At 32.5% G+C, this 18,687-nt stretch overlaps 2 protein-coding genes across 7 annotated transcripts in view; both read left to right on the top strand.

Moving 5' to 3' along the window:
* LOC127698417 (probable RNA-binding protein EIF1AD) overlaps positions 1-18,687 on the top strand; it is a 208,818-nt gene that overhangs the window by 48,914 nt on the left and 141,217 nt on the right. The window lies entirely within an intron of this gene.
* The window catches only part of LOC127698398 (ectonucleoside triphosphate diphosphohydrolase 1-like), a 48,547-nt gene that overhangs the window by 7,807 nt on the left and 22,053 nt on the right, over positions 1-18,687 (top strand). Inside the window, exon 1 of one of the 5 annotated variants that reach the window (XM_052201860.1) lies at positions 5,894-5,981. The exons of 3 other annotated variants lie outside the window; for them this stretch is intronic. The gene's annotated coding sequence lies outside the window, so the exon portion shown is untranslated. Of the gene's footprint in view, positions 1-5,893; positions 5,982-8,271; positions 8,391-18,687 lie in introns of those variants that run through there. One more of the 5 variants, XM_052201858.1, reaches the window with a different exon arrangement.

Here is an 18,687-nt window from a genome sequence, read left to right as displayed (position 1 = left end):
TTTTTTGATCTCCCTAAAGTTTTTATAATTTTGATTCATAAACTTTCAGCCTTAAGCGTACTCTATATAAGAGTTAACCCAGAGGCACGTATCCTGTGCAAATGAATTAGTTTTAGTGGAGTAAGAGTTTAACGGACCGACATACCTCACAACTGAAAATCCACATGAGAATATCTAGTAAACATTACATCCATCTCACGGTCTGTCAAAGTGTATTAAATTTCTTACATATATCACCCCGTAGTCTATTTGACAAGAAATAGTGGAAAACCCAATACTTAAGAAGTATTAATATATCAAAGTTTGACAGATCATAAATACTTTTACAAGCAGTTTTACAATTCAATTTTCACCTCAATAAGTCAAGTTGCGCTTCCCTTTCCTATTTTCCTGACTTATGATTTGTGTTTTTCACAATGAATATTAAATGTGCATTTTCATATTTTTTGTAAATAAGAATATAGATTTGTTTCAATGTTTGTGTCTAGATGTTTGACTTAGTACAGTTGTTAAGGTTTAATAACTTTTGATGTGTTTTTACTTTCTTGTTGAGTTTTTCGAATAGACTAATTTTTAACCACATTGAAACACATCCGAATTAATCCGGAAATGATGGGCAATCCTGATTCCATTAAATAAGAACAATAAAGTATCATAGGTCGTGTTATAAAGCCAATACATGTAACAGAAGAATACATTTTTTGATTTATTTGAATTAAGGGAAAAACCAATGCTCAACAGCGTGTGCAAAACATTGCGCGGGTGAATCAACTTTCGTTAAAACACGCTCTATGGCATTATAATTAGTCTGGTCCAAATGCAGACAAAAGTCAGACAATGAGATAAGCAATTAAGGCATGTCGAGTCATAAACGTGCCTATTATATTTTTTAAATGCCGCAAATTACCAGTCCGACTATCCAGTGGTAAGTTTACTCTCTACAGTTTACTTCAAGGACAAGGCGCTGTGTCAATCAGCATGCATTGTTAACTACTTGCTGAAATGAAAAAAATGAACTTGATTCTGATGCTTCAAATCAGTTGGAGCTTGATGTTGCTTTGCGATAACTAACAGAAAGTCTACACGATGATCTGTTTGTGAAAAAAAGCATTTTCGTTGTCGTATAATTTGCTAGGTACATATTGTTTCTTTCTTCCAGACCCTTTATGATGCGGAAAAAATTGTGAAAAGCAGTTTACGATCGTTAGAAATTTCAAATTATTTCGTTCCATCTCCGTCAGAATTTAGTATTCCTATAGCTTTACAATTAATTCCTACCTCTCCGATCAATATTTTTGCATGGTTAGAAGAAGTTGACAATAATTTTCATATGGAGAATGATTGCAATGTGATACTGTACGGAAATGTATACCTTTATATGAGTGTGTGATATCCCTGCATTAAAAACCAGTACACCCCTGATCAGAGATGGTATAGGTAATGTTCAAAATCCCTGTGTAAAGAGATATAACAGTTATGGAGATTTGGCCAAGGACTACTTTAAAACCCTAATAACTTGTTTTGAAAACTTCGGGTGCGTCGTGGACGTTTTTGATCGGTATGATGTGGAACATTCTACAAAACCAGCAAAAGAATAAGAAGGTCTATTTCAAATGGTGGTACATATAAGGTTCTTCGGGTCATTGAAGGCAGATCAATTAGAGATTATAAGAAATTTCTTTGTGCACCCGAAAATAAACAGGTGGTTGACAAGATTTGTAGGTGACAATGAGCTCCTGCACTGCAACGATTTTGATTTGCAAGACCATGACGAAATATTCCTAGCGGGATCTTTTCAAAATCCAGAGACTGTGAAACAATTTTTTGCCGAATTTTTAAGTGACTGTAATCAGTTGTTCAGTATACACAGGAAGAGGCAGATAAAAGAAATTCTACCGTTTCTGTTTGCTAATGAACAGATACTAGTAATAAAAACGCTTATTGTTTACTTCTTTGTATAAGGTATTTTCCTCAGATGTCAAACACAATGAATTGAGGTTTAGATGAGTTTCTTCAACCAAAGATGCAAGACGGATTTTACCTGTTCGCGACATGTGTAAAGTTATTGGACCAGTAATGTCTGGCACACTACCAGCTGCTCAAGCTCTTACAGGATGCGACACGTCTTCTTTCTTCGGAATTGGCAAAAAATACAGTTTATAAGGCGTCAAAACAAAACCATTACATGTATCTAGCAGGTTCTAATATTGCCGCATCTGCTGTAGTGGAAAGTCAATTTATCGCGGATCTTTATAACCTCAGAATCAATATTCAATCTCAATAAATACCAGAGTGAAGTATGTGCTATCTAAGGACGCTTCCTTAGTGAGACTACCTCCTTCAGAGGCATCATTCAGACATTTCATGTTTTCTGCTGCTAGTGGCCTCCTACTTGATGTGGTTGGGGAGCGCTCTTCCTCTAAAAAAAAACAAAAAAACAAACAAACTGGCCAGTTGTCTCCGACCTTGACGCGGTGGTGCGCTTTCAAACCAACTAGACATATTTTTGTATCGAATATTTTGGAAGCATTACACATATTTTGTGCATTACCTTTTCAAATGGACGTGCATCTTGGTGTCTAAGTGTTAGTGTAACATATACCTAGACAGCTTCCTTTGTATCGTAATATATTTGTGCATCGTGTTTGATTGTTATTTACATACATATCGGGATTTAAAATCGGTTTTAGTCAAGTTTGCTATATATTCCATTGTTAGCGTTGTTTTATAAAAAGGGGGACACAAGTTTTCAATATGATATTGCTCTTGTACTGATTGACCTATTTACACAAATAAAGATCATATACTATCGTGTTCAGGCTGACATTCATGCATCAAGACTATTTTTTATAGTTCCAACATTCTTTTGGGTTAAAAAATCTATTAGAATTTCATCATTTTTTCATTGAATCTGGGACCGGGTGTTAACTTTACAGTACTTCTTTATGACATGTTAACAAAACTTCCATAAAAATGTCTGTATATATGCTGTTATATATTATTGCATCGCTAAATATTAGATATAAATATTTTTTGTCGATAATTTCCGTAGATAAATATATTTTTTTTCCATTTTCTTACATGTTGGAAGCGGGGGCATACATCACTAATATCTGGCAATCAGGCATACATATAATAAGCTGGATTTGTGCAACATTCCCAGAGCATGATTTCATAGATATTTTTCTCAGTTATCATGAGGGACCACCGAGAAATTGTCCAAAATGTCTATATGGCGATTTTTTTTTAAAAATACCCCCTTTTGACCTTTGACTAACATTTAAAAATATCTACACCACTTTGGCACTCTACGACATGCATTAATCAAAGGGTATAATTATTTATCTCCATAATAAGACCAAAATTAGCCGTTAGGTATTTCGGCCCATTAATTTTTTTAATTTACCTTATCTGTCACCGTACTATTTACCTTTCGCTTGTTTCACTTTATTGACTTGTCGTATAGTAGAGCAAAGGAATGTATATCAATACTGACTGACACTGAGATGTTCTGTCAAGTAGGTATTACCATCAATGGCCAGATCATATGAGAGTCTTCTTTGGGAAGGAAATGAATAAATATTCGCTATATATATGAACTAATGGTCGTAAAAACAGGATGACATGACTTTGTTATATTGAATATTGATTTGACAAATTACATGAGACATTTGTTTTGACAACAGTAATTTCTCGTCCTTTTAAGGTCCATGTGTAATCCTAATCATAGCAAATAAATGGCATGAAAAAGTAAAAGGTCATTGTGAATATCTATTTTTCGTGTAATGATATAAATCAACAAATAACTATGCAATTATGTTTTGTTTATTTATGCCCCCGCCGTTGCGCAGGGGGCATTAAGTTTTACCCTTGTCCGTCCGTACGTACGTACCGTACGTCCCAAAATTGGTTTCCGTTCTCTAACTTTAGTTTGCCTCAACCAAATGTTATGAAACTTATACACAATGCTTATTACCACAAAACACAGATCAAGTTTGAATTTTGGTGGCGTCACTTTTACCGTTCTAGAGTAATGCCCCTTTACAAATCGAAAAATCGCTGAATTTTTCGTTTCCGTTCTCCAACTTTAGTTTGTCTCAACAAAATGTTATGAATCTTATACACAATGCTTATTACTACAAAACACAGATCAAGTTTGAATTTTGGTGGTGTCAATTTTACCGTTCTAGAGTTATGCCCCTTTACAAATCGAAAAATCGCTGAATTTTTCGTTTCCGTTCTCTAACTTAAGTTTGCCTCAACAAAATGTTAATATGAAACTTATACACAATGCTTGTTACTACAAAACTCTGATCAAGTACAAATTTGGGTAGCGTCAATTCTATGGTTCTTGAGTTATGTACTTTATAATGTTATATGCAAGCGGGGGCATCATCTGTGTCCCATGGACACATTCTCCATTTATTTTTTTTTATTCATAAGAAAGTTACATTACTACTTTCAGGATAGTCATGCTGTTATTTGACAATCTGCTTTTAAGATGATAAAGATTTCTTGCAGTCGTAGACAGTGGTGTTTTGTTGTAAACCAGATAAATTTAAGTCGATTTTCATATGTCTCGTACTAACTCGAGCACGCTTCGATAGAATTACCTCAAACTATACATTGCTGTTGGAATTTGTAAAATTAATTTAAAGATCGCTTTCCAATATGGAAAATTTCCCTATGTATTAGAAACACCTATGAGGGCGTTAGCCCGATTTGGTGAATCTGATTTACACCAATATATTATTGAAAAGCATGATAAATGCAGGGTATCCAATTTCATTTAACGACATCTTGGTGTAAATATGCACTTGTCATTCCCGAGTTATGTAACTAAAATCAGATAAAAAAAAAATGTTCACGTGTCGCGCACTAGTTTAATAATGCTTGTGGATCAATTTACTTCAAACTTGTTAGGATTTGATTAGTCCCCTTTCTATATTTGAAATTTTTCGACATTTCCTTTTATTCATGCATCATACAATAATTCAAATATAAAGTCGACGGGCGTATCAGGCGTAGCAGACTCTTCATTGCCATGTACAATGTTACTCTCTTTATTTTTTTCAAGTCAATTAATTCTTCAAAACTGAACCATCTAAATTAAATGCATAATAGCCATTCAAATTATACTCAGTCCTACATAATCTGCAATTGTTTAAAACGGGATGCTCAAATTTACGTTTTTGTTTCAATCATAGGCTTAAAATTAAAAAACAAAGTTGTAGAAATCAACTGAATTTGAAAGTTAAAGAGTAGATATTGTTGGTTAAAGATTTTACATCAATCTATAAATAAAATGTTAGCGTGTGGCATTGCCGTTGAAGACAGTTTTGAACCAATATTACAACTTTTACATTTTTTTGTAATGGACCCTACACCAGTCCAGTTAAAAGCGATACGCTCTTATTTTAAGAGCTAAACCAGTATGTTTGATGCGCGGATTTTGTCAAAATTTTTGTATTTAAGTTGAAATTGGATTTGGTCCAGAAATAAAAAAACAATTGTAAACGATTATTTATGGAGGTCCTGAAATCAAACTATAGAGGTCCTGAAATATTTCGGGAGTTTCAAAACTTTTCATCATGGATATCCTAAAAATGGAACAATGGATGGTCCTTAAATGTTTCAGGAACTCCTTAGATACAACAATTTTGACGAAATTCACGCCTCATAATTATGCTTTAACGCAAATCGTCAAATGTCATACGGGTAAACACGGATATACCGGTATAATCAACTTAACAAAGGTCTTTGTCGGTGAAAATGAGAAATAAAAATACCCCTTAGTCAAAAATCATATATAGATTTTGTTTAAATTGCTTTAGATAGGTGGGATTCTTATAAACTTATAATACTCATGTATTGACCTATTATCAGAAGGTTGTTAGATCGTTTGGGGAGACAATTAATGATATAATTTATCAAGGAGAAACTAAGGTGTATCCTTAACTAACGGATGTTCTTCAGAAACGGTAAGTTTATACTATATCATTTAAGCTGTATTCAATTATACCACCTCATAGCTATAAAACTAAAGAAATGGGATCAAAAAACACAATTTTGATTACAAAACCATAAATTTAGCAATTTAGAATTTATTGATGTAATCTGTAATACGACGCATTTATTCAACGTTATATATGATATACATCTCTCTTTCTTTCTCTTTCTGTCTTTGTCGCTATATCTCTCTCTTGATTTAGTTGTACTTTTTTGACATTTCATTGTTTAAAAGAACATGTCGTGTTTGAAGTACGGTAAAACTTGTATACAGAAATTGTGTAATATTTTGATTGTAAACACACTTTGCATTCTGCCTTTAAATGTGTGAAATGGGTGCATAATATACCTGTAACTTTCACTCATATCGGTAATATTTACTTTGCAAACAAAGTGAAGTTTTTTATGTTATGATAACATTGAATAAGAAGTTGTGGATAAACAGATTAAGCAATTATTCATTTGTAAAACATTGAAATGTTGATATAACTCCAGATATATCATTGATAACAAACAGAACATTATTGTATTTTCGCTGGTAGCAAGACAACATAAATTAGCTTCGGCCTCCAAATGTCTTAACACTCCGTTTGAGGGCCTTGTTCTAAGGATTTATGATATATCTGACGAAGTCAACATAAACATTTTTTCCTCCATTATATATACTCAAACCCCTAACTTGACGTTTTTTGTTATTGTCAAGGTTATAATATATTTACGTTTTGATAGTTTGTCGTACGTTTAAACGGTATTGCATCGACGCTGCTCGAAATGTAAGTGAAATATGTGGTATCGGATCATGAATGCAATTAAATACGATCGTAATTGTAATTACTCCTCGATAATATAATGTAAAAAAGTCAGTACTTTTCAAGAAAAAACAAAAGGCGACACTTAACGCTGAGCGAATTATTGAAGAGAAGTCGCGTATTATAAACACAATCCAATATGCCATGCTTTTGAAGTGAAATCACAGCTATTTATGCTTAATTTCGTATTAACTGTGCTGACCTAAAATTTTCAAGATGGTCAAGATTATCTCTCGTGCCATGCGTTTATACATTCTTGCATATCTTGCATAATTAATGAGCTCTCGTCTAACAGATGCCGAAAAAAAAATGTGTTTTTGTTCTTAATTACGTTCATTTGAAGAACTGAAGATGACATGGCAATTTGTTTGCATTGTCATCTACAAAATTACCGCATCAGTGTACGCGGCTCTATAGTTTTTACATCAAAACATGACTTTCGTTGATACTACCTCTTTATTAAGAGCACCAATGAATGTTATTTGTACTTTTCATATAATTGACCCACATCATTTTCTACAAGAACAATCAACATTACTTCATGCTAAATAATACTTATGCTTATAATCAAATAGAACTTTCATGGTCATACACAGCGTTACCATTATTTTTTCGTTTTGACCCTAAGGCTTATGGAAGTACACCACTAATTCATGGCCCCATTGCTTTCAATGTTAAATTCCTTAATTTCAAGCAGGCACAGCTCTTTTGTCTTAAGTTTAAATAAAGTGACAATCATTGCAAGTCAAAGCAACCCATTATGGTTTCTTGAACTGAAAAAATCAGCATACCATTAATTGCATATAAGAGAGAACTGGTTCCCGGAAGTTCGAATGTACCAAAACAGGTACTTCAGATCTGACAATTGTACCCTCCTTTTTAAATTTCATGCAATTGTTTTGTTATCCAAAGTTTATAAGTCAAAAAGCCAAAATATTTTGAAAGTTACACCCATGCGTAGGAACTATTTTGTATTAAATATGTAATACTTTCTGGTATGTGCTTTCTGACCGGTCCCGAATTAGTGGTGTTACACCCTATTTCACGCTACATATTAAAACTAATTGTTTTCTACTGAGAGAAAAAAAAACGAATCTAGTGACCCCTACAATTTTCATATCATTATAATGGAAATGTTAACAGCAATAAAATATAATTTTAATCAAAATTCTGTAGAAGTATTTCGAGAGAAAAAAAACCGCAATTTGAATGAAAAATGCATATAATCCGCCACATTTTTCTTTATTCTTTACGTTTTTAGACATATTTCACTAATTTGTAATTGATTGCATCTCTTGAGTTATAATACTACATATATATTTTTTATATATTCAAATGTAGTTCAACGAGGCCTTAAATCTCTCGATCACTCCGATCCGATACTGCAATTTGTGATTTCAACAAACCCTTGTCATGTATAGTTTTTACATGAGAACGCTCGACAGAGCATTGCCTCTTTCACTGATTTTGTTTTTGTGTTGTTAACAAGCTTTGTTTGTTCGCCGGTTCTTAGAAAGGAATCGGTTGTTGGTGCTTGTCATACGAGGTCGGTTGTACAGTTCAAAAGTTTTGGTAAGTCCAGCTATTCTTTTTATATATTACTGGGAAATCATGCTGACATTTTTGTTTTCAAATAAGAAAGGTGGAAAGTCAGCTGTCATTTAGTTTCTACAAATGCAGGTGATGTAAGAAAAATAGCAGTGCTAAACTTTTACATTTTGTTCACCTCGGCCTTTACATAATTGTCAATAAGAAACATGTGGGATGTTCACCTCCTCCTTTTCATTTTTAATTTTGTTGAATATCCAAGACCCGCTGCTGTCGATGTTGAAACCTCGTACTAGGAAGAGTAAATTTAATACAATTTTAATGATAAAGCAGGGGCACAAAAATCAACATTGAACTCAACTAATCTAGAACTGCCTGATATGAAACTACAGTTTCTTACAGCGTTAGAGATTCCTTCCATTATGAAGTAAATTAACGTTTTTCGTAACTTCTGATGCCGCTTGATTATCCTGACTGTCAGACTATACTTTACCTTGTTCATTTTAACATAATACACGCTGTTAAGTATGGCTTTTAATCAAGATAAAATTACAGCTATAGGTTTAATACAATGATGAAAAATGATGTCAATAGACAGCATGTTAACAGCATGTTTTGTTTAACATGCTGTTGATTTTTGTTAATTGATATTCAATATTTACATTAAGTCAATTACTCCATATCATTGTCTTCCCTAATAAACGAGTGCATTTACAATAAAAATGAAATATCATACTGCGAGAACTTTTAGGTTGAACAACACAAAATAGGATTATCTATGTAGTGCTTTATAAGCATATCATCCGCTGTAAGTTATATTTTTTCATTTTCATTTTATTTGAAGACTCGTTTTGTGAAAAATGAAAAAAAAAATGGAAAACATTGCAAATTCTTTTAGTATTTACATACACGTATACCTTTTTTAATTTTGATTTTTGTTTGTCCTAGATTATCATAGGACTTTACTACATTAAATATTTTACACTATCTATGACGTTGTCATGTCCAAATATAAAATACATTGTTTCTCTTTTTTATCTTGGGTGAGGTTAGGTCAGTGACCGAGATAGTGGTATGAACCAGTATATAGTACATTTTATCAATTGCATAAAAATAAAACTAGATAGTTATTTTATCTTTTCTCACCACAGGCACATGATTCTGGAAAAAATTACCTATATACCTTAAAATATATGCTGTTACATAAAGGTACATAGGTCATTTTCTTTCAGAGAGAAGTCAATCACAGGCACTTGTCTCTGAATTCTTTTTTTTTTTATCTTTTTCCTTTAATATGTTATATTATTATTAAAGTGTAATATGTTATTTTTTCAGAGACAAGTGCCTGTGAGAGAAGTATATGTGTTTTCTCCAGTCATAAACTTTTCAAACAGCAAATCAATTCTTTTTGACAATACTGAAACAATGTCATTATCATGAATAAAAAACGCACTCGATCACTGCTATTTCACACAAATATTCCTCGGACATGACTGAAGATGATGTTTGATGTTTTGTTTTGTTTTATTTATTTATTTTGTTTTTTTTTTATGTTTTTTTTTGGGGGGGGAGGGGGGGTGTTAGTTATTTTTGTTTTGGATTTTAGGTCCCCTGGCCCAAAGGGCCAAGTGGGATTTACTCATCACTTGCCGTCCGTCATTCGCCATCGTCGTCGTCCGTTAACTTTTACAAAAATCTTCTCCTCTGAAACTACTTGACCAAATTTAACCAAATTTGGCCACAATCATCATTGGGGTATCTAGTTTTAAAAAAATGTGTCCGATGACCCCGCCTGCCAACCAAGGTGGCCGACATGGCTAAAAGTAGAACATAGGGGTAAAATGCAAGTTTTTTCTATTATTTTAAAAACCGTTATAAAAAGGGAAAATTTGACCAGAGCAAAAACGTTCAGATTGTTGAGCTCTACCAATTGTCCAAATATGTCTAAACTGTCAAACGACTTCTTATATGAGCTATTGCCCTTAAATGACAAATTTTACCATTTTTTTTTTCAATTTTGCATATTATCTTGAAAACTATAATAGATAGAGAGAAACTTTAAATTGAAAAAAATTATCAGAGAGACAAGTTCTACAAATAAGTCTAACATTGTCGAAATCGTCAGTCGACTCTTTATTAGAGTTATTGCCCTTTGATGACAATTTTTACCATTTTTTTTTTGGCGTTTTTGCCTTATATCTTAAACATTATAATAGATAGATAGAAACTTAAATAAGCAAAAATGACAAGCAAGACGTGACCTACAATTAAGAAATATGGAGGAAATGGTCCGACGACTCCTAATTGGTGTTATTGCCCTTTAATGATGATTTTTACCATTTTTTTTTTGAGTTTTGCCTTATATGATAAAAATTATGATAGATAAATAGACACTTTAAAACGATCAGCAAGGCAAGATCTACTAACAAGTCAAATTTTGCTGATATAAATTTAGATTGTCACTCTTTATAGGAGTGATTGCCCTTAAATGAGGATTCTTTTACCCTCTTTTTTGTTTTAAAAAAAAAATAAAGTAGATAGAGAGAAACTAAACAGACTAAATGATCAGCAATACAAGATCAACAAAACAGATTTTTGTCATGAAATCTATTCTCGTCTACAATGTTGGAGAGTGTCCTTTGTTGAATATGCACAAAGACCAAGGTGAGCGACACAGCTCTTTGGAGCCTCTAGTTTTTTAGAGGGGTAAACTATTCACGCCGTTGCTGTATGAAATCTACTCGATACACAGAGGTTGTTATAAGGCACGATTTGAAAAGCAGTATATTGAGTGCTTTCAGCTCTGTTTTCAGTACTTGCGATGCATGAAACTGCATTATTTAGTTTTGTTTAGTTTTGTTCTACTTTGCCTTTCTGTACAAAAGACCGTTAGGGACATTATATTTTTGAAATTTCTTATTTCCATTATGACGTGTTTTAATTTCAACTTCACTTTTCTCAAATTTTTACTTGACATTTCTCTGTTCCAAGATGACATTTTTCACTCCCAATTTGACATTTCTCTGTTCCAAATTTACATTTCTTACTTCCAAGTCGACATTCCTCAGTTCCTGTTAACATTTCTCAGTTCCAACTTTGAAGTGAGAAATGTCAATTTGGAAGTAATAATGTCTAGTTCGATGTAATTATGTCAAGTTGGAAGTAATAATGTCACGTTGGCAGTAAAATGTCAAGTTCAATGTAATTATGTCAAGTTAGAAATGATAATGTAAAGTTAGAAGTAATAATGTCAAGTTGGCAATAATAATGTCAAATTGGAAGTAATAATGTCAAGTTGGCAGTAATAATGTCAAGTTGGCAGTCATAATGTCACATTGGAAGTAATAATGTCAAGTTGGCAGTAATAATGTCAAGTTGGAAGTAATAATGTCAAGTTTAAAATGAGAAATTAAACTACAAAATGTTTCTATCGATCTTTCGTTTTTGGTTTTGTTTTGTTATGTCGTAGTGTTTAACTCTGAGAATTTGTGTTAATTGGTTAATTGCAGATCTTGGTAGACCTTAATAAAATTCTTTCACAATGTTTCTAGACGAAACATGATATAGATATTGATTTATTGTTGAAGACTATATGTTAACCTCAAAATGTCAGTATTTGACTGTTTAAGTGAGTTGTTTGGTTGCTGTCTCAATTATGTCACTTATACTCCATGTATTCATAAAAATTAAACTGAATGCTACTTCAAAATTTAAACAATAACAAACTTTCAGTTGTTCATTATTAAATCTGCATTTTAAAAGAAAATATTTAAGTTGATCAGGTTATGGCCTAGTATGAAACACAATGGCCTTTCGCCTATAAATTGAAGAAATCAAGCATATAAAATGAATTCGCAATATTCATGACCGATTACACCTCTTATTATTTTTCAATTTTTTTTTGTCCCCCGCGCAACGCATTGCGGGGGACATAGAAATATCGGGTGTCCGTCCGTCCGTTCGTCCGCTCTTGTTAGCTCTCTCATGTGTACAATTCATGCCAGATTTTTAGGAAACTTATATCAGGTTCATATCAGCAATGTCTTGGACGAGTTCGAAAATCAGTGCCGATCTATTAATTATATGGAAAATTGCATCGTTAGCGCTTTCATGTGTACAATTCTTAACACATTTTTATGAAACTTATTTCATAGATTCATATTAGCAATGTCTTAGACGAGTTGGAAAATCAGTGCCGATCAATTATTTTTAAAAGAGTTATGTCCCTTTGAAACATTAGTTATATGGAAAATTACATTGTTAGCGCTCTCATGTGTACAATTCTTATGAAACTTATATCATAGGTTTATATTAGCAATGTCTTAGACGAGTTTGAAAGTTAGTGCCGATCTATTATTCTTAAAATTGGAAACATTAATTATATGGAAAATTGCATTGTTAGTGCTCTCCTATGTAAAATTCTGGCCAGAATTTTATGAAACGTATATCATAGGTTTATATCATCAATGTCTTTGACGAGTTCGAAAATCAGTGCTGAACACTTAATTTTAAAAGAGTTATACCCATTGGAAATATTAGTTATATGGGAAATCGCATTGTTAGCGCTCTCATGTGTGCAATTCTTGCCAGATTTTTATGAAATTTATATTAAAGGTTTATATCATCAATGTCTCGGACAAATTTGAAAATCAGTGTCGATCAATTATTAAAAAAAAAGTTATGCATTTTGGAAATATTGATTTTATGGAAAATTGCATTGTTAGCGCTCTCATTTGTACAATTCTTGCCAGAATTTTATGATACTTATATCATAGTATATCAGCAATGTCTTTGACACTTTCCAAAATAAGTGATGATCAAGTATTTTTAACGAGTTATGCCCTTGGAAATATTAATTATAACGGAAATCGCATTGCATTTGCTCTGAAGCCTTCATTTCTCTAAGATATTTATAAAAAAAAGTTTTAAAGAACGAAAAAAAAAGTTTTTTTAGTTATTGCCCTTGTAGATAAAATATGTTCAACGCGGGGAACATTGGAACTCTGTTCTTTTATACTATTAGAGTAATTAATTTCTCAAAGAATTACAAATAGCTGAAGGATGCAAAATAAAATCTTTATTCTGAATAAATTTGTTAGTGTATTTAATCTTTCGAGAAATGATTTATATTTTTAATTTCTTGAAATTTCTTTGTATTTATCTTAACCGCAAATTTTTCAAAGTCTTCATGTGAAATTTTAATCACAAGATGACATAATTTATCTCTTATACATGTCATAACATTTTTAAATCCAATATATCATGGTTTTGAATAAGTTTATATGTGCTTAATGACATTTTTACTCGATTGAATGCCTTTTTAAGGGATTTGAAGAGCTAGGTCAACACCTCTCTTTGGGGTAAATCTATCATAAATTGGGAAAGATGGCAGATCTGATTTATTATCACGATTTTCGCAATATCAATCAGATCAACACAAGTGTACGCTTTTTATGCAGGTGCAAATCAGAATAACAAAAATAATAGGTGTTCGATATGATTACTTTAATATACCATCAAAAAGTGTGTTGAAAAAAGCACATATAACGGATTTATTTTATTGTATTTTTTGCAATTCTTTACAATTATTGACCGTAATGGTATATCTGTGTCACATAAGACCACAGATTTGTTCCAATTGTCATACCACTTCTCCTGTTCTTTTTTTCCTCCATTGTGACATCATCGAATGATAATTAACACTGAATATGTATTTACCATGAGCAACTCAACTGACACACATATAACATATGACCAGAAGAGTAAAGATTTGTCAATACAGCAAGGTTTGCATTGTACCCCCTTTTTAGGTCACCTGGCCCAATGAGCTTTTCTCATCACTTGGCGTCCGTCGTCCGGCGTCCGTCGTCGTCGTCCGTTAACTTTTACAAAAATCTTCTCTCTGAAACTACCGGGCCAAACTTAACCAAACTTGGCCACAATCATAATTGGGGTATCTAGTTTAAAAAGTGTGTCCGACGACCCTGCCTACCAACCAACATGGTAGCCATTGCTAAAAATAGAACATAGCGGTAAAATGCAGTTTTTGGCTTATATCTCTGAAACTAAAGCATTTAGGGCAAATCTGACAAAGGATAAAAATGTTCATCAGACTAAGATCTATCTGCCCTGAAATTTTCAGATATTTCCCATGAACTTTAGGAGATAAATGTGATAGAATAATATGATAATAACTCACCTTTTATCTATGTAATTTTACAAAAAGATGTTATTTGTGTTACAGTATTAAGATATTTCGACACGTATGAATAAAAGGAAATGTTCAGTAAGACAACAGGCAGCAACATGCAAAACATTGGCAGCTGAACGGGGCTGAACAAACACGGCCCTTCTACATTCGGCCTTTTTTTAATTGTATGAAATGACAAATTATAAGCAGTCCTTTCTTTTAAGTCAAAATGCTAAATCTGGGCATGTTATTTACACCTTTTAAATTATCCACCTGTCTGTATGTTATTAGATCTTTTTACTCGAGCGTAGCATTCGTATTCATATAGACTTTATAGTTATTAAACAATTATTACACCAGTGACACAACCTTAAAACTTCTCGAATAAAATTTTCGGTAGAGATATACCCCTTACCATAAGATACATTATGTGACTCAGATCGAAAATACATGTAGGAGCATATTGAACATATTCGAGACATGAAAATAGTTGTTGTAGTCGTTTCTTCCTGATTGAATAATTATAAACTTATTAACCGTGGGAAGAAATGATAAAAGTTATTTATTTTTTCTGTGTCGAAGAGCCTTAAAAAACGAAAAGGCTGTTTTGCCAAATCTGGCTAGGCAATCCATGTCTGGCGTAGATAAACCTTGGTATTTCGAAAAATAATACATTTAATAAACGGCGAAGTAACAGGAAAGTTATGAATTCGTGTCATAATTGACCTAAATATACGACAATGTTAACCGAATGAAATAAAACTTATTAATACACTTATTTGGAGGAAGCGGTAATAATATATACATTGCAATTGTGATCTTGACAATTCCCAAGAGAAGAATGAAAGGGCTATGGAATAACTTACATATGAATTATAATTCAAAGGTACTGAAACAATTACACACTTAATTTCATAGATCTGTATATTTATACATATCTATATAATACAAAGGTACGGAAATCATTATAAATTTAGTAAAACATATATTTCCGGACATGAAATGTCGCTTTATTTTCTTTGTACATTGTAAGTGGAAAGTATTCAATAACATTAGTCTTGGTGAGTTAGTTAGGCCGCGAAATAAAAAGAAGCTAAGCACAATGTTTCCTCAATATTGACACAGATGGACGACTTCACACGAAAATCTTTGATAAACGGGACGATTTCAACTTCCCAATTATCAATTTCCCATTTCTCAGCAGTAACATACCCTCTGCCCCTTCGTATGGTGTTTTCATATCTCAATTGATACGTTATTCTCGTGCTTGTCCACACTATACGGACTTCATATACAGGAGTGTGCACCTTACGCAGAAACTGCTCCAACAAAGTTATGAGGAGGACAGATTAAAAATGACACTCCGTAAATTTTACGGACACCATCACCAATTGGTTGATCCATACGATGTGTCTTTGTCCGAACTAACTAAGGACATTTTTACCACGTGTTAGATTGTGGTTTGTCATTACGTCGTCTGATCTTTTAATTACCGAACGTGACTTATTCCCGATTGTGACTGTTTTGCTGAGTGTGAAACCGCATTGCTATAAGACGTGTCACGGTACCTTTCTATCCCAAATTCATGTATTTAAATTTGATGTTATATTTGTTGTTCTCGTCGGATTTTGTCAAATGTCTTAACGTCTTTTCTGTTATATTCGTGTGTTATGGTAAAGATAATTAATCACCCCCTTCATTTATTAGATTTTAGTTTGGTTCAACGAAATTTATACGATATATTTGGTTTACAGTTTGATTCAGAAGGAACACCGACATAGCTAGATAATACAATTAATTATCTAATTACTACCATTTGATATTAATAAGTATTGTAATTTTCATTGTTATTAATAAATGTAATGTCAGTATTACAAATCTAATCTTTATTCAATCCTAATCCTATCTTATTTTTGGGAAATATTTTCACAAATTCAAATGTGACGTCACTTTGTGTGTTTTTTTAGAATTTCAAATGTGACGTCGCTTTGTGCGTTGATGCTTTGGCTAACTCGGCTGTGTATTTTTTTATGTGTTGGATTAAGTTGTTTTATGTAATGTATCCGTTTTTATTCTGTAGTTAGTCCCCACTTTGGTTTTATCATGTATATCTATTATATAGTCATTTTATAAAATTTACTGTTTGCAAAATTATAAATTATTTTAAATAATAAGGATGTTCTTGTCCCAGGCAGAAAACCCTGGCCGTGTTAGGCGCAACTTTTTGGAAGTTTTGGTCCTCGGTGCTCTTCAGCTTTGTACCTGTTTTGGCTTTCAAACTTTTTTCATCTGAGCGTCACTGGTTGGTCTTGTGTGGACGAGACGCACGTCTGGCGTATTGATTTTTAAGCCTAGTATCTTTTGTTAGCTATTATTCGTGTGTTTCTTTGTCCTATATGTTCTCCCATTTATTTGTATTGTGGTCCTGTCATGTGATGTTGGCGTTTTGGTGTTGTGTTTGACGTTGCCATAAAAGCGGGAGGTTTGGCATGCCACAAAACCAGGTTCAACCCACCATTTTTTTCTTAAAATGTCCTGTACCAAGTCAGGAAAATGGCCATTGTTATATTATAGTTCGTTTCTGTGTGTGTTACATTTTAATGTTGTGTTTTTGTTGTGTCGTTGTTCTCCTCTTATATTTGATGCGTTTTCCTTAGTTTTAGTTTGTAACCCGGATTTGTTTTTATCTCTATCGATTTATGAGTTTTCGAACAGCGGTATACTACTGTTGCCTTTATTTAGTCATGATGATTAACTTTACACATACCAAGAATTTGTAAGTTTCTATACAAATCCTTTCATATACATAATATATGCTTGAATGGAATGAAAGTTTTTTTTAATAATGTGACCATAATTCTATGATATACATTATATGATAGATCTACTGTGAATAATTTTGGAAAATAATATGAAAGGTACGGTAATATATGTGTAGCATAATTGACACTACTGATGGGCGTTTCGTCCCCTCAGGTATCACGAGCCTAGTTTTCAGCACAGGAACACAGAATAGAATAGAATGCCTTAAGCAAGATTTTGCAATTACTTTTTGGAAGTTTTGACTTTCAATACTCTTCAATTTTGTAATTGAATACTCCTTCATCCTGTTTTGTTTTAAGCGCAACTTATGAGTTATCTGCATACAAAACGGGCGTAAAGCTTACTAAATTAAAAGCCTTTCAATGTTAATGACCTTTTACTGGAAGCGCGTCATTGAAAATATTACAGTTTAAAATAATTAGTAAAAAAATAAGTTAAATGCAGTTTTCAAAATTATTGTTTCAAAGGAAAAAATCTTACTTTTTTCTTTTTTGATATTTGTTTTCTTCTTTGTCATTTTTTTGCGATAGCATTGTTATGGTTATTTTTTGTAATCGTATTTTTTTTTTAATTGTTATTCATTTTTTAAGTTATTCAGTGGATTAATTTACTTTAAATGTGTTAAAACAGGCTGTTTATTTTTTCTTTTTCTTTTTAGTTGTTTTACCGTGATTGTGTACACTACAATTTGTTCTGATTGTAAACGTTAAAAATTTCACATAACAAAATTCCCTCAGAATCTGCATATAGATTATATATCTTCAAATTGATATGATATTTCTGTGCAAACGTTTCAATATTAGTAATACCTTAAAAGAGAAAAACTGCTTACAATGAAGCTACTTAACGAAAAGTCTATTATGGTACACTTTAGGTAAACTATTCGAGTTTTTACAGACGCAAGCAACATTTGATTGACCTTAACGGAATATTTATTTCACAAATGACAATGAAAATTTTATGTTTGTTGTAGCCAGTTTCCGACCTTCTTTCCGCGTTATACAGAATTCGAATTAATGTCGAATTTTTACTTGTCACGAGCAACACGGCCAGTGTTAGTTATCCTTGGTATATAGAAGCTTCACGTTTCTCAGTATCTTTTTTCGGTCTAAATTTGTGTTGACTTTCTTCAATCTTCTGGTAAAAGAGTTGTATGTCCTATGCCTAATTATTTTGTATTTCACTTTTCATATGTTCTAAATTTCAAAATAGGAATCTAACATATAAGCAAGGGATCCGCTTGAACTTTTTTATGCGAGGCGTATAAATATGTTCTTCAAATTATGTCATAGTTTAAGGGTGTAATTC

This window comes from Mytilus californianus, unplaced genomic scaffold (genome assembly GCF_021869535.1).
Source record: "Mytilus californianus isolate M0D057914Y unplaced genomic scaffold, xbMytCali1.0.p SCAF_4, whole genome shotgun sequence".
In the NCBI taxonomy this organism is placed as follows: domain Eukaryota; kingdom Metazoa; phylum Mollusca; class Bivalvia; order Mytilida; family Mytilidae; genus Mytilus; species Mytilus californianus.
The sequence above is the reverse complement of the archived record's forward strand: the minus strand, read 5'-3'. Positions and strand labels throughout refer to the sequence as shown.